This window comes from Schistocerca piceifrons, chromosome 2 (assembly GCF_021461385.2).
Source record: "Schistocerca piceifrons isolate TAMUIC-IGC-003096 chromosome 2, iqSchPice1.1, whole genome shotgun sequence".
NCBI classification, from domain to species: Eukaryota; Metazoa; Arthropoda; class Insecta; order Orthoptera; family Acrididae; genus Schistocerca; species Schistocerca piceifrons.
Genome location: NC_060139.1, coordinates 139,049,839 through 139,062,079, shown reverse-complemented (window position 1 = coordinate 139,062,079; position 12,241 = coordinate 139,049,839). Strand labels below are relative to the sequence as shown.

The following is a 12,241-nucleotide window of genomic DNA, read 5'->3' as shown; positions in this document are numbered from 1 at the left end:
GAAATTGTAAATCATTTTCAGCCTGGTGTCCGGATACTTTTGATCACATAGTGTAAGTAGCAAGTAACAAATTTTCTACATTATCTGAAATTTTTGTACAACTTCTTTCGATATTTCCCCTGATTTTAGTTTCTTATACATATTTAGCTTATAGTCATCAGATTGAATCTTGTCAACTTTTTCTGTCCCGATGTAGACTTGACTCACCAAAGCCCACTGACGTACCGATATATGGTCGCTGTTGGTTTTCATATTTTGCTACAAATCGATTAGTTACATTAGTTATGGTGAGGATATTGAGCGTTTAAGCCAGTGGTTCGGTTGAAAAGAGTGAATATTTGTAGTTAAATTTTTCTCCTGCGTTATACTCCTAGTTTCGTAATGATTCATTCTTGCTTAAAAAACTCTTTAGAGTGTTGTGTGTTTTATAAAAACCATTAACGCTCCTCCTGGAGCATGTGCATTTCTAATAGCTCGATGGGATATATGCTTGGTAGAATCGAGTATTTAACAATGGTACAAGCAAGTAAAGTACAATTGACATGACAGCTCTAAAGAAGGATTAATAATTTCCTGATTCGCAACTGCTCAGTTGGTTCAATCTATGTAGAATTTCTATCTGAAGGTTCTAGCCTTGAGTCCTGACAAGCCCCTTTTCTCGTAATTTCTCAGTTCCACCTCATCTGGTAACGTGGCGTAACGTAAGAAACTGGAAATATTTTATTTCAAAATAGTGCCAAATACGGGAGTCAAATTGAGATACGTAAGTCAGTTACATCAAACTGAAGCCCACGAATTTCCAAAATAAGTCATTCGCATTTCCGAACGCGCCTGCCAACATTCTGCACGAGCATTTCTATTTTTATATAAGCTCTTCATAAGAATCCAGCAACAGTGTTCACTGAAAGACACTCACAAAAATATATGTTTATACAGTTTAATATGCTTCCTCGTGAGGCAATTTTCACAGCTTCTTCTATCTGTTCATTAAATTATTCATATGCCACAGTTTAAAACAGATGATAGGTGCGTTACTGTGACCATCCTACATTATCAATCTTTGTTTCCTTTCTCACGCATAAGCATCTCAGTTACACAAGGTGTTAGAAAAAAGGTCTCCCACATACTTAGTAGAAATAAGAATATTTAAGACTAGAAAAAAGTCATATAAACATATATCCAACAACAAATACTGGCTGGGGTATCTACTGACACAACTGTAATCTGTATCGATGACCTTGTGGCATGAGAGCCTGCATACACTGTTACATGGATGAAGTACCTTCTCATACGGAATTAACAATGCAAGCGTATTTTATGCATCCAGCAGCTCTAGTTGTTTGCTCGCTTGTTTTGTGTACCATGATTCGTCACGACATTTGCACTTCTTCTCTTGTGTGTGAACTGTGAGATGTCCATCGTAATCCCATTTTCGTGTTGCGATACCCCTTGTAGCGTCCGTGCCGTCCGCCTGCGACAACGGCAACCCGCAAGATAGAACAGAGATGCGGGATGCCTTTGTCACACCGAGTGAAACCAGAGCAGATGTTTACGGTACGACCGATGTCGCTACCGGAGACAGCGCCGATCATTCTCTAGTGCTTATGTATACGTCTCTCCTTTGTTGGGTTTTCTCGAGCAAGAGACTTGTGAGGAAAACATTTTAGTTTGTTATTCTTCTGTTATAAGATACGAAGTGGGATCCGTACTTTGTTTCTTTTTTTAAATTTTATTTGTTTCGACTGCTTTGTCGACATTAGCAATATTCTTGTTTATTGATTCTTCCCAATAAAAACAAGTTGAGGAATATCGGTCAATGATCATTACCAAGCTTAGATGGCATAAACGGCAGGAAAGTTTGAACAAATTTTGTTTGAACAAAATTTGAACAAAAGTAATTTGCTCCTTTAAGCCCACCATTGTACGTAAAAAACATTTCTCACGGTAATAATTGTGTACGACAATTTTCGTCAAGAAGCAAGCCCACATTGACAACTAGTATGTCATTAGCTGTTGATGTGGACTTGCTTCTGGAAGAATATTTTCGTACACAGTTATCATTGTGCGAATTTTTTACGCGCTATGGTGTGCATAAAAGAGCAAATTACTTTTGTTCAAATTATGGTGTAACTTTCCTGACGTTTATGCCAGCCAAGCTTCATAACGGTCATTGACCGAAACTAGTAGCGAATTACGCAAAATAGTCGACAGCTGAAGGTTTCACCGTGAATTTTGACCATTATTTGGCGGCTGAATATCTCCCACCTGCAAATATACATCAACCAAAGAGCTTTTTCCATGAACACACGCTTGGGGTAGACCTCTGTGGTAAGCTTGGTGAAGTTGGTACTAGTTGTCGTCAGCGGTTTTCCGGCCAAGTTAAGACAGATGGAATTTCGCGGGGGCACACACTTCCTTCCGGAATGCCGCTGTGCTGGTTATCCTTCGCATGCTGATGGTAAAGTGCGCAGATGCTTTTCCGCGTGTTACAGTCTCTAATTTCTTTTTTCTTAGTTAAGGCAGTCTAGATTGTAGAATGGTTTTTATTAATAACATTTACGTGTTTCATCTTCTGGTGGCACCATCAGAATACGTAATCTGATGATGACACACAAGGGCGAAACACGTAATTAGTATTGTTAAAATAATTTTGCAGCCGAGGTAGCCTTTACTCAAAAAATGTAATAATCGGTTGCTGTACCATACAGCCAATGATGAAATCAAACCAGTAACATCAAAACTTTTGTAACATGATTGGGGCAGAACAGTAATGTCGTGAGTTACCGTTTTTACGTACGATTCATGATTTACGATTGGACAGTAACTGGCTTGGTAGCTGCTTCACGGTAGCCACGTGGACCTAAGCATTAAGTTAGTTAAGATTAGAACGATATTTTCGCACTGCAGCGGAGTGTGAGCAAATATAAAACTTTCTGGCAGATTAAAACTGTGTGCCGGTCCAAGACTCGAACTCGAGACCTTTAGCTCTCCTGTACAAGTGCTCTACCAACTGACAAGGAGATCGTACGACTTTTCCCTCATCGATTTGATTCATACTGGTAGAATGTGTAGGGCATGACTACGAATCCAACATATGTAGACAGGAAGAAGCAACTCTCAACGTTCTCGAGGAATCTAGTTTGAAAATTTTAAGCTTGCTTTCATACTTCGCATGATCGTTAGGATTCAAAGAGTCTGTAGCCCAACTAGTAACTGCTTAAATTCGTAAACATAATATTTGTGGGTCTAACTCGCTGCCAGTACTTTTTTTTTCATTCCTTCGTAATTCAAGCAACAGACGTGCGTGGTGCACCATAAAATCGTGTGATGACCGAGAACCGTTTGTGAATGTAAATCAAGTCTGTTTTTCAATATACACATTGAAAAACCAAGCAGACGCAAAATTTCAGCTTTCATTGCAAGTGCTGTTTGTTGGAATAATTGTTTTCTGTGTTTCTGAGATCAGTATCAGCCTGATTCGTGCAGTGTTCCATAGGTTACATTTTAAACTAGTCACAAATGAAGATAAAGTAATATAAATTAAATGGTTATACCGATTTGATTACAAGTTCTTGTGTATCCTTTTTTACAAAATAACAAATCGGTCGGCAGACGCTGACAGTTTGCACGGTCGTAATAAACCTGTTGTTAGAATTATATACGAATGAATAAAAACGGAGTCCCGGTCGAAACGAAGCGCTAACTCGCTCTGCTGTGGACTCCTTTCAATGCTAGCATCCACACAAACTATATAACCACATGTCCAATTTTGGAACTCAATTGTCTCATAAACGGTTGAGAGTTGCATCTTCCTGATAAAATATGTCCTCGGTCCAGTACACGGCTTTAATCTGTCCGGAAGTTTAGTTGAATCGGAGTATTTGACAGATTATCTTGCCAAATATCAGACGGAGTGAGAATATCATTATAATCACTCATTGAAGTTGCTTGGTGTCTTCAAATAGTGGACACGTGTTGTGGACTGAAAATAATCTACAATACTGCAATGCTTGTGTTGTTAACAAGAACGATGGTCGGACATGCAGAGGAGACGGAATCGGAACATGGCAGCTCGGCGCCTGAAACTATTGTCAAACGTGTCTGTTCTGTGGTCGCTTATGCTAGTTCTACGGTGATCTATCGCTTCACGGTGGCTAATTAATGCCTTTCATGGGAAATTTATTTTCTGTGATTCTTTCCTTGATGAGGTACACGAAATGAAACTTACATTAATTTTAACTGATAAGGTGAAGGACTCAGTACAAAAACTGATAATTCTTATATAGACTGCAGCCCTACGACGAAAGTCATTTTCGGACGAAGTTTAAATTGACATCAACTTGTATTTCGTGACTATTTTATTCACACTTCGAACATAAAAACGCGGGAAGTCAACAAATGCTAATAAATTTGCCTTTCATCAAAGTATAAATATTTGTTACCACTTTCTGAGGAGTCCGAATTCAACTAGAAGCTTTAAAGTTGCAGACTGTGAGTGGGCTTCTGTGGGTAAGCTTTATCTTCACAAGTATGTAGTGTCAAACATCGACGTAATCGTAGCTGTGAACTTTGTGATAATGAAATTGACACGAGTAAAATGTTTATACCGGTCTAAAAGACTTATTTTATTACGAAATTTATCACGCAATATGCAGTATCGCTCTGTAGGTCTATAAGTTCTAGCGCACTGCCATCTTCTAAACTGATGTTGGGGTGTCCGGCCTTCACTTTGAAGTTCATAACTTGCCCTTATTACCGCTTTTCATCGATTTAAAAAGAGCTGATCCCATATTAAACGATGCATCATTAAGTGTATATGCTTGCGTCTAAATGTATGGTGAATTCAACATTCGGAGTTTATGGGCACTCTACGGCGAGATCGCCAGTGTAACACTCTTTCATTCCTCTGAAGAAACGCACAGTCCACTTCCCCTGCACTAAGTAATGGCGTCTGACAATCCCATTTTTACCGCGAGGCTCGTTACTTTAACGGCGAGCAAGAGTGAGCGCTCGTGCTCGGCTAACAGCCTCCAGAACAGGTCTGTTTATGCTCATTTAACGGATGGACAATGCGTTCTCGTCTAACACGGATTCAGGAAGTTTTTACGGGGTTCGTTTCCTTCTGAGACCGTAAATGTGTTTCCTGTAGGAATCAAGCGACGAAAATGTACGATGCCGTATTTGCCAGGTTTCTGTATTCTATGCTTGCCTCCTCGTGGTCGTGACTGAAAAGTTTGTCTAAGGAGGCATACATTTGAAATTGAATGTAACTCTTCAACAATCTATTAGTTGTCCTAGTTTCAATATAAAAATTTTTCTGAATTAACAGTTTTCTGTTGAGGGCAACCAAAGCTGAAATAACCCATGTTGCAGAAACAAACCGCTTTCAGCGCCGCTATTCACATAGCGCGGAAGTTACATTTTCGCGAGTATCGAAATATCAGGTGGCGTTAAGACATTACAATATACTGTCGTTTGACTGTCTTTCAAGGACATAATGTCACAGTCTTTTACCGCTTGGTCATTGATCCTGGGTTTCTTATGTGCTCTGGCTTCTAGTCTATTTGGTTTTACCTATTTTTTTATGCTGAAGTATTTTATAGTTCAAATGGTTGTGTTGTGCAACGGGGTGCTGAATCATTCCCGAGTTATTTGGATAGTCGCGAAAATGTTTCTAACTTTGCCCGCTATGTGTGTGGTGACGCTAGTGCCCTGACCCACATGAGCACGTTCTCTTGTAGTGTGGCCCTGCAAGGCTTGGTGGTTGGAAGATCGCTGTCCGCTACTTCCTGGTATAAAATGGTTCAAATGGCTCTAAGCACTATGGGACTTAACATCTGAGGTCATCTGTCCCCTAGACTTACAATAAACTTAGAACTACGTAAACCTGACTAACTTAAGGACATCTCACACGTCTATGCCCGAGGCAGGATTCGAACCTGTGACCGCAGCAGCAGCGCGGATCCGGACTGAAGCGCCTAGAACCGCTCGGCCACAGCAGGCGGCCTTGGTATGAAGTGAGATTTATTAGACATGGGGCTTTCAGCATTTCTATTTAGGGCTTTTTACCTTTTCTTGTTTTCTTGTTTTGCTCTTTTCATTGCTGGTTAAGACGCCTTTAAAATGTCAGTTCTTCAACTAGTCAGTTTCATCTATGACGTCCTACTTCTTGTGGGAAACAGCCCCACAGCCCCACCTTCCCTTATAATAGGCTTAATATCTTACTGACGTCTGAGTATTTGACATTGGTTGTCTTAGAAAAGCAACTGGAATCACTCAATAGAGGAAAGTCCACTGGACCTGACGGGATACCAATTCGATTCTACACAGAGTACGCGAAAGAACTTGCCCCCCTTCTAACAGCCGTGTACCGCAAGTCTCTAGAGGAACGGAGGGTTCCAAATGATTGGAAAAGAGCACAGATAGTCCCAGTCTTCAAGAAGGGTCGTCGAGCAGATGCGCAAAACTATAGACCTATATCTCTTACGTCGATCTCTTGTAGAATTTTAGAACATGTTTTTTGCTCGCGTATCATGTCATTTCTGGAAACCCAGAATCTACTATGTAGGAATCAACATGGATTCCGGAAACAGCGATCGTGTGAGACCCAACTCGCCTTATTTGTTCATGAGACCCAGAAAATATTAGATACAGGCTCCCAGGTAGATGCTATTTTTCTTGACTTCCGGAAGGCGTTCGATACAGTTCCGCACTGTCGCCTGATAAACAAAGTAAGAGCCTACGGAATATCAGACCAGCTGTGTGGCTGGATTGAAGAGTTTTTAGCAAACAGAACACAGCATATTGTTCTCAATGGAGAGACGTCTACAGACGCTAAAGTAACCTCTGGCGTGCCACAGGGGAGTGTTATGGGACCATTGCTTTTCACAATATATATAAATGACTTAGTAGATAGTGTCGGAAGTTCCATGCGGCTTTTCGCGGATGATGCTGTAGTATACAGAGAAGTTGCTGCATTAGAAAATTGTAGCGAAATACAGGAAGATCTGCAGCGGATAAGCACTTGGTGCAGGGAGTGGCAACTGACCCTTAACATAGACAAATGTAATGTATTGCGAATACATAGAAAGAAGGATCCTTTATTGTATGATTATATGATAGCGGAACAAACACTGGTAGCAGTTACTTCTGTAAAATATCTGGGAGTATGCGTACGGAACGATTTGAAGTGGAATGATCATATAAAATTAATTGTTGGTAAGGCGGGTGCCAGGTTGAAATTCATTGGGAGAGTCCTTACAAAATGTAGTCCATCAACAAAGGAGGTGGCTTACAAAACACTCGTTCGACCTATACTTGAGTATTGCTCATCAGTGTGGGATCCGTACCAGGTCGGGTTGACGGAGGAGATAGAAAAGATCCAAAGAAGAGCGGCGCGTTTCGTCACCGGGTTATTTGGTAACCGTGATAGCGTTACGGAGATGTTTAATAAACTCAAGTGGCAGACTCTGCAAGAGAGGCGCTCTGCATCGCGGTGTAGCTTGCTGTCCAGGTTTCGAGAGGGTGCGTTTCTGGATGAGGTATCGAATATATTGCTTCCCCCTACTTATACCTCCCGAGGAGATCACGAATGTAAAATTAGAGAGATTAGAGCGCGCACGGAGGCTTTCAGACAGTCGTTCTTCCCGCGAACCATACGCGACTGGAACAGGAAAGGGAGGTAATGACAGTGGCACGTAAAGTGCCCTCCGCCACACACCGTTGGGTGGCTTGCGGAGTATCAATGTAGATGTAGATGTAGATGTAGATGTAGAGCTTAGATTATTAGCATAGGTATCCAGTTTTTTCTAACATAATATAGATTGTATGATTCTTGCCTTGTAGATGTACATCTAAAGATGTGATTTGATACCACATTTTACATTTTCCATTTGCTAATGGAACATGTAACACGACAGCCTATTGCAAAGGGAAGAGACACTTTATTTAATCACAAACACGCGACCGCAGACGCACAGCCGAAATCAGTTTCACAGGAAAACGTGGAGGTCAAATTTCACGGCATGCTTCACAGATGGAGTTGTCCCTGGACTGTCACTTGCCGATTAGGTGACCGTGTGACCGGAAAACCCGCCCTCTGGGCAGCACAATGGCTGCTCGTTTCTCATGGTCGCTTTTCACGTCCACTGATAAATTAAAGCTTACCCAAAATTAATAAATATTAAACCATACATGTCACTGTAGAGACTAAAGGCTCGTTTGAAGCGGAAAAGGTGAGCGATTACGCGTGCAAAGACGCACCTTCGATATCCGCATTAGTTTATAAGTTATTGTAAGTGAAATGTTATAAATTATTCCTGAACTCTAAACGTGAATATGTCGGAAAAGCATTATGAGACTGCAACAAACCAGGGTTCTACGGGTACCTCTCGTAAAACTGTATCGGACTGTGACAGTATTAGTCACACATTTAAATGAGAGGCCGAAAAGTGGATTTCGTGCACCTAAAAACAGCATTTCTTTCTAAATAAATAGAAAATCATTAAAAGTAGCGCCAGTACTGTAAACTTTAGATATACAAGAAATTAATGTATAATTTAAATTGTTTGTTAACATCTGAAAACAGAAGAAAGCCATAGAAATTATTGTTTATAAATGAACTATGGCAGATTAAAAAAACTGATTACAGCATAATATTTCTAGGAAAATTTTCCTGTGATTTGATGTGTCATACGTGTATTAAAGATTAAAATTAATGAATTCAGCAATTTCCATGTTCAGTAGTTTAACTGACTTCAGTGGTGCCCGACCGAGGTTTCCTGGGTGAACAACGGCATGCTGTGAGGAGGCTGTCAGGACGTGTTAGTCTGTGATTCGAGAAAGTTTCATCTGATGTGTGAATTATGCAGAGTTTCTACTTTCGGAAATAAACAATTTTCGGCATCTGATGGGCTTGTTATTTTTCGGGTTGCATATGATACAAGCCGCACTTAGAAGGTTCCATTGCGTAGCCACTGTGGAATTTACAGTTTGAGATACTGGGGAGCTTTACTGGTTTTCTAAAGATAACTCACGCAATTAATCTTGGTTTATTCAGCCGCTTCCAAGATCTTAAGAAACTTGGTAAGGCTCTGAAATTAATTTATTTTGAACTCCGACTCGATTTCTCTGTATTCTTATTGGAAATAAAGTCGAAATTGTGAAACTTTAAAAAATATGAGGGTGCATACGTGATTCTTGCGTAGCGAATCCTTCCTGCATTTATATTAAAGACTTTTGTGGAATATTGAGCACATTGTGATGAACTGGCGCCCCATAGACGAAGCGTAGCCAACGTTGTACGTCCAACCGAATTTCCGGAGGCCCATTGAAGTGTCAGTGCTGTGTAATGTGTGGGTAAATCTTTTCGCGTAGTGGCACGTGAGGGCTCCGAGCTCATATGGAACTTGTAACAGTTTAGAACTTTGATTTTCGGCGAATTGATTAGAGAGATTCTATTTTATTTCGTCATCCACACCACATGCACATTCCCATACAAACCATGCTGTCACATATGTGGGCATGTTTCCGGGATAGTTCATTGTGAACAGATTCGGAAGGCAGTGCAGGACTGCATCGTGGGAAACGGTGCCTCGACACCAGAACAGTACCATGGAACATCGTTACACGCCAGCGCGCGGAGACCGCTGCAGTGCCGCATAAGTACCGGTCGTTGCAGCTGGGATCCCGCCAGCTCTACACAGTTCGCTGCACGACGCGCTAAGTGCCGTGACCGCCTGCTACACTCAGAGATACTAGCTCCTGCCCAGTCAGCCACCGGAAAGCCGCTCCACACTCCACCGCAACAGCAGCACAGCAGCGCAGCATTCGTCAGCAGCAGTGGCAGAGTCACAGTTACATGGTAAGTACTGCACCAAGAGAAATTTCCTTTGTAATTTCAGCTTTTGTGCCATTCAGAGTGAGGGAGCATGAAATTGGGGAAATCAAAACATCACCTACTGATTGTGAATCCACAGCCTCAGAGCCCACAGAAACAAGAAAAAGTAGAGGATACAACCATGATGGACATGCTTAGGTCTCTGATGAGCGAGATGGGAAATGTGAGAATGGGTATGGGCAATATGAGCAGTTCTGTGGGGTGTTTAAAAGATTAACTGGGTGCTAAAATGGAAAGAGTAACCAGCCAAGTGGAGGATTTATCGTTAAATTTGGGGAGAAGGGAAACAATGTGTTTGCAGAACTGATACAGTTGAAGTTGAATTGAGGGTTGAGATTGGTTCAGGCAGGCAGCTGTGTAATGCAAAGGATGAGGGAACCCCTTGTTGAGATGGAAAGAAAAATGTGGCAGGTTGTGATGAAACTAAAATTTTATTGATGCGTGGATTGGCAGGCACAGCTGGAAATCTGAGAAAAGAAATGCAGAATGTAGTTGTTGTTAATAATGATTAAATTTTAAAGCGTAAATAATAGGATAAGTAATTTACAATTATGTGGTGCTTCTGGAAATGTTGGGTGGCTTAAGATGCAAGCACCCAGTGGTAAAACCTTTTGAGGTGAGGCTAAGTACTATACTGTAGATTTTTTTGCAGCATGCAAAGACTATGTCTTACAGGGAATGAGTGATAACTAAAACTAAACTCCTCCCGCAGAGGCCATGAAGGCCCAAAGGTACCGACTGGCCACCGTGTCATCCTCAGCCCACAGGCATCACTGGATGTGGATATGGAGGGGCATATGGTCAGCACACCGCTCTCCCGGCAGTATGTCAGTTTATGAGATTGGAGCCGGTACTTCTCAATCAAGTAGCTCCTCAGTTTGCCTCACAAGGGCTGAGTGCACCCCGCTTGCCAACAGCGCTCTGCAGACCGGATGGTCACCCATCCAACTGCTAGCGCAGCCCGACAGTGCTTAACTTCGGTGAACAGACGGGAACCGGTGTTATCACTGCGGAAAGGCCGTTGGCAGTAAGTGATAACAGTAAAATTAAATTTGTTAAAAGATTGTTAGAGTGTTCTGCGCAGACATGGACAAATCAGTGTGCTGAACAGTTAACCTCATCTGTAGTTTTTGAACAAATGTTTTTAAGTAGATACTGGAGCCTAGCAAAGCGGAGTAGGCTACTGAATGAATTTCCAAATCGAGCAGTGCATAAGGTAAATATTAAATATTCAATGAGGAAATTTTGTCAGCAATAATTAAGGAAATTAGTACAGTTAGACTGACCTCTTGGAGCGTTAAGTGAAATATCTACTTTAAGGAGAAGATTACCAGAGAACTTGCAGTGGGAGCTTAGACATTGCCCCACTGATTCTATTGAAACCTTTTTGTACTGCACTGAAAGACTGGGTCAGGCAATGTGCTATAAGGCTCAAGGGGTGATAATACAGGAAATAATCATAGGGAGCAAAGGGAGGAAAGGAATAATACGAGTTGGTGAAACAATCACCAATGTTCAAACAGAGATAGAAATCAAAATGAAAACTGGAGTGCTACGTTTATTAAATTTCGTGCGTGTTTTTCTGTTTAAGAGGTTTAATCTCGAATTTTTCTAAATGTAAATTCATTCAGTCTGTGGTGCAGTAGCTGTTCATCTGTTTTGTTTTGAAAGTAACCGTCCGTTCGTATCACAAGCCAGTCAGTCATGTTCCAGCTCTCGGCTGATATACGTCTACAGAGCGGCAAGTTAAATGTTTATCGTTATTTGTGATTTATTCGCACAATATTTACTAAATTTCGTTCTTTTTCTGTTTAATAGATTTAACCTCGCTATTTTGTAAGTGTAAATTCATTCATTCTGTAGCGGAGTAGTTGCTCACTGAACAGGCCGCTACATACGTCTCTATTTCATCAGCGTCCATTGGTAACACATCAAGTAGCAAGTGGCATAACTATGATCCTGTCTTTTATAGTTCACCTCTACAGTTAGTTTTGCTAGGACGGTTAGGATGTGTGCAGATGTAGGAGGAACTAGCCGTAGCTGGCGAAGAGCTGAATGCGCTTTTGCTTACGGTCAATCACCTTCAGGCTGCTGCTTAGGGGTGTAGTGGTGACGGACAGTCTGGCGCGTCACATGGGGCATCTAAGGTGTCGCTTATTTTGGCTGCGGGCTCTGTTTTCGAAATCTTAATGCACCAGCCGCAGTGCATCCAACTTCACAAAAATGAGTGGTGGGTGGTAACTCATTCAAGTCGCTCGAGACGGAGGTCCAATGTGGAGACTCGCCCCTTTCCCTGTAAATGGACAGGTGGCCGCTCCTTCAGCAGGGTCAGAGCAGACACAT

The 12,241-nt window shown here is 41.6% G+C and overlaps 1 pseudogene; it reads right to left on the bottom strand.

Annotated features, from left to right (window-relative positions):
* Window positions 1-10,806: 10,806 nt before the first annotated feature.
* Window positions 10,807-10,924, bottom strand: LOC124778738 (annotated as a pseudogene).
* Between the last annotated feature and the right edge of the window lie 1,317 nt (window positions 10,925-12,241).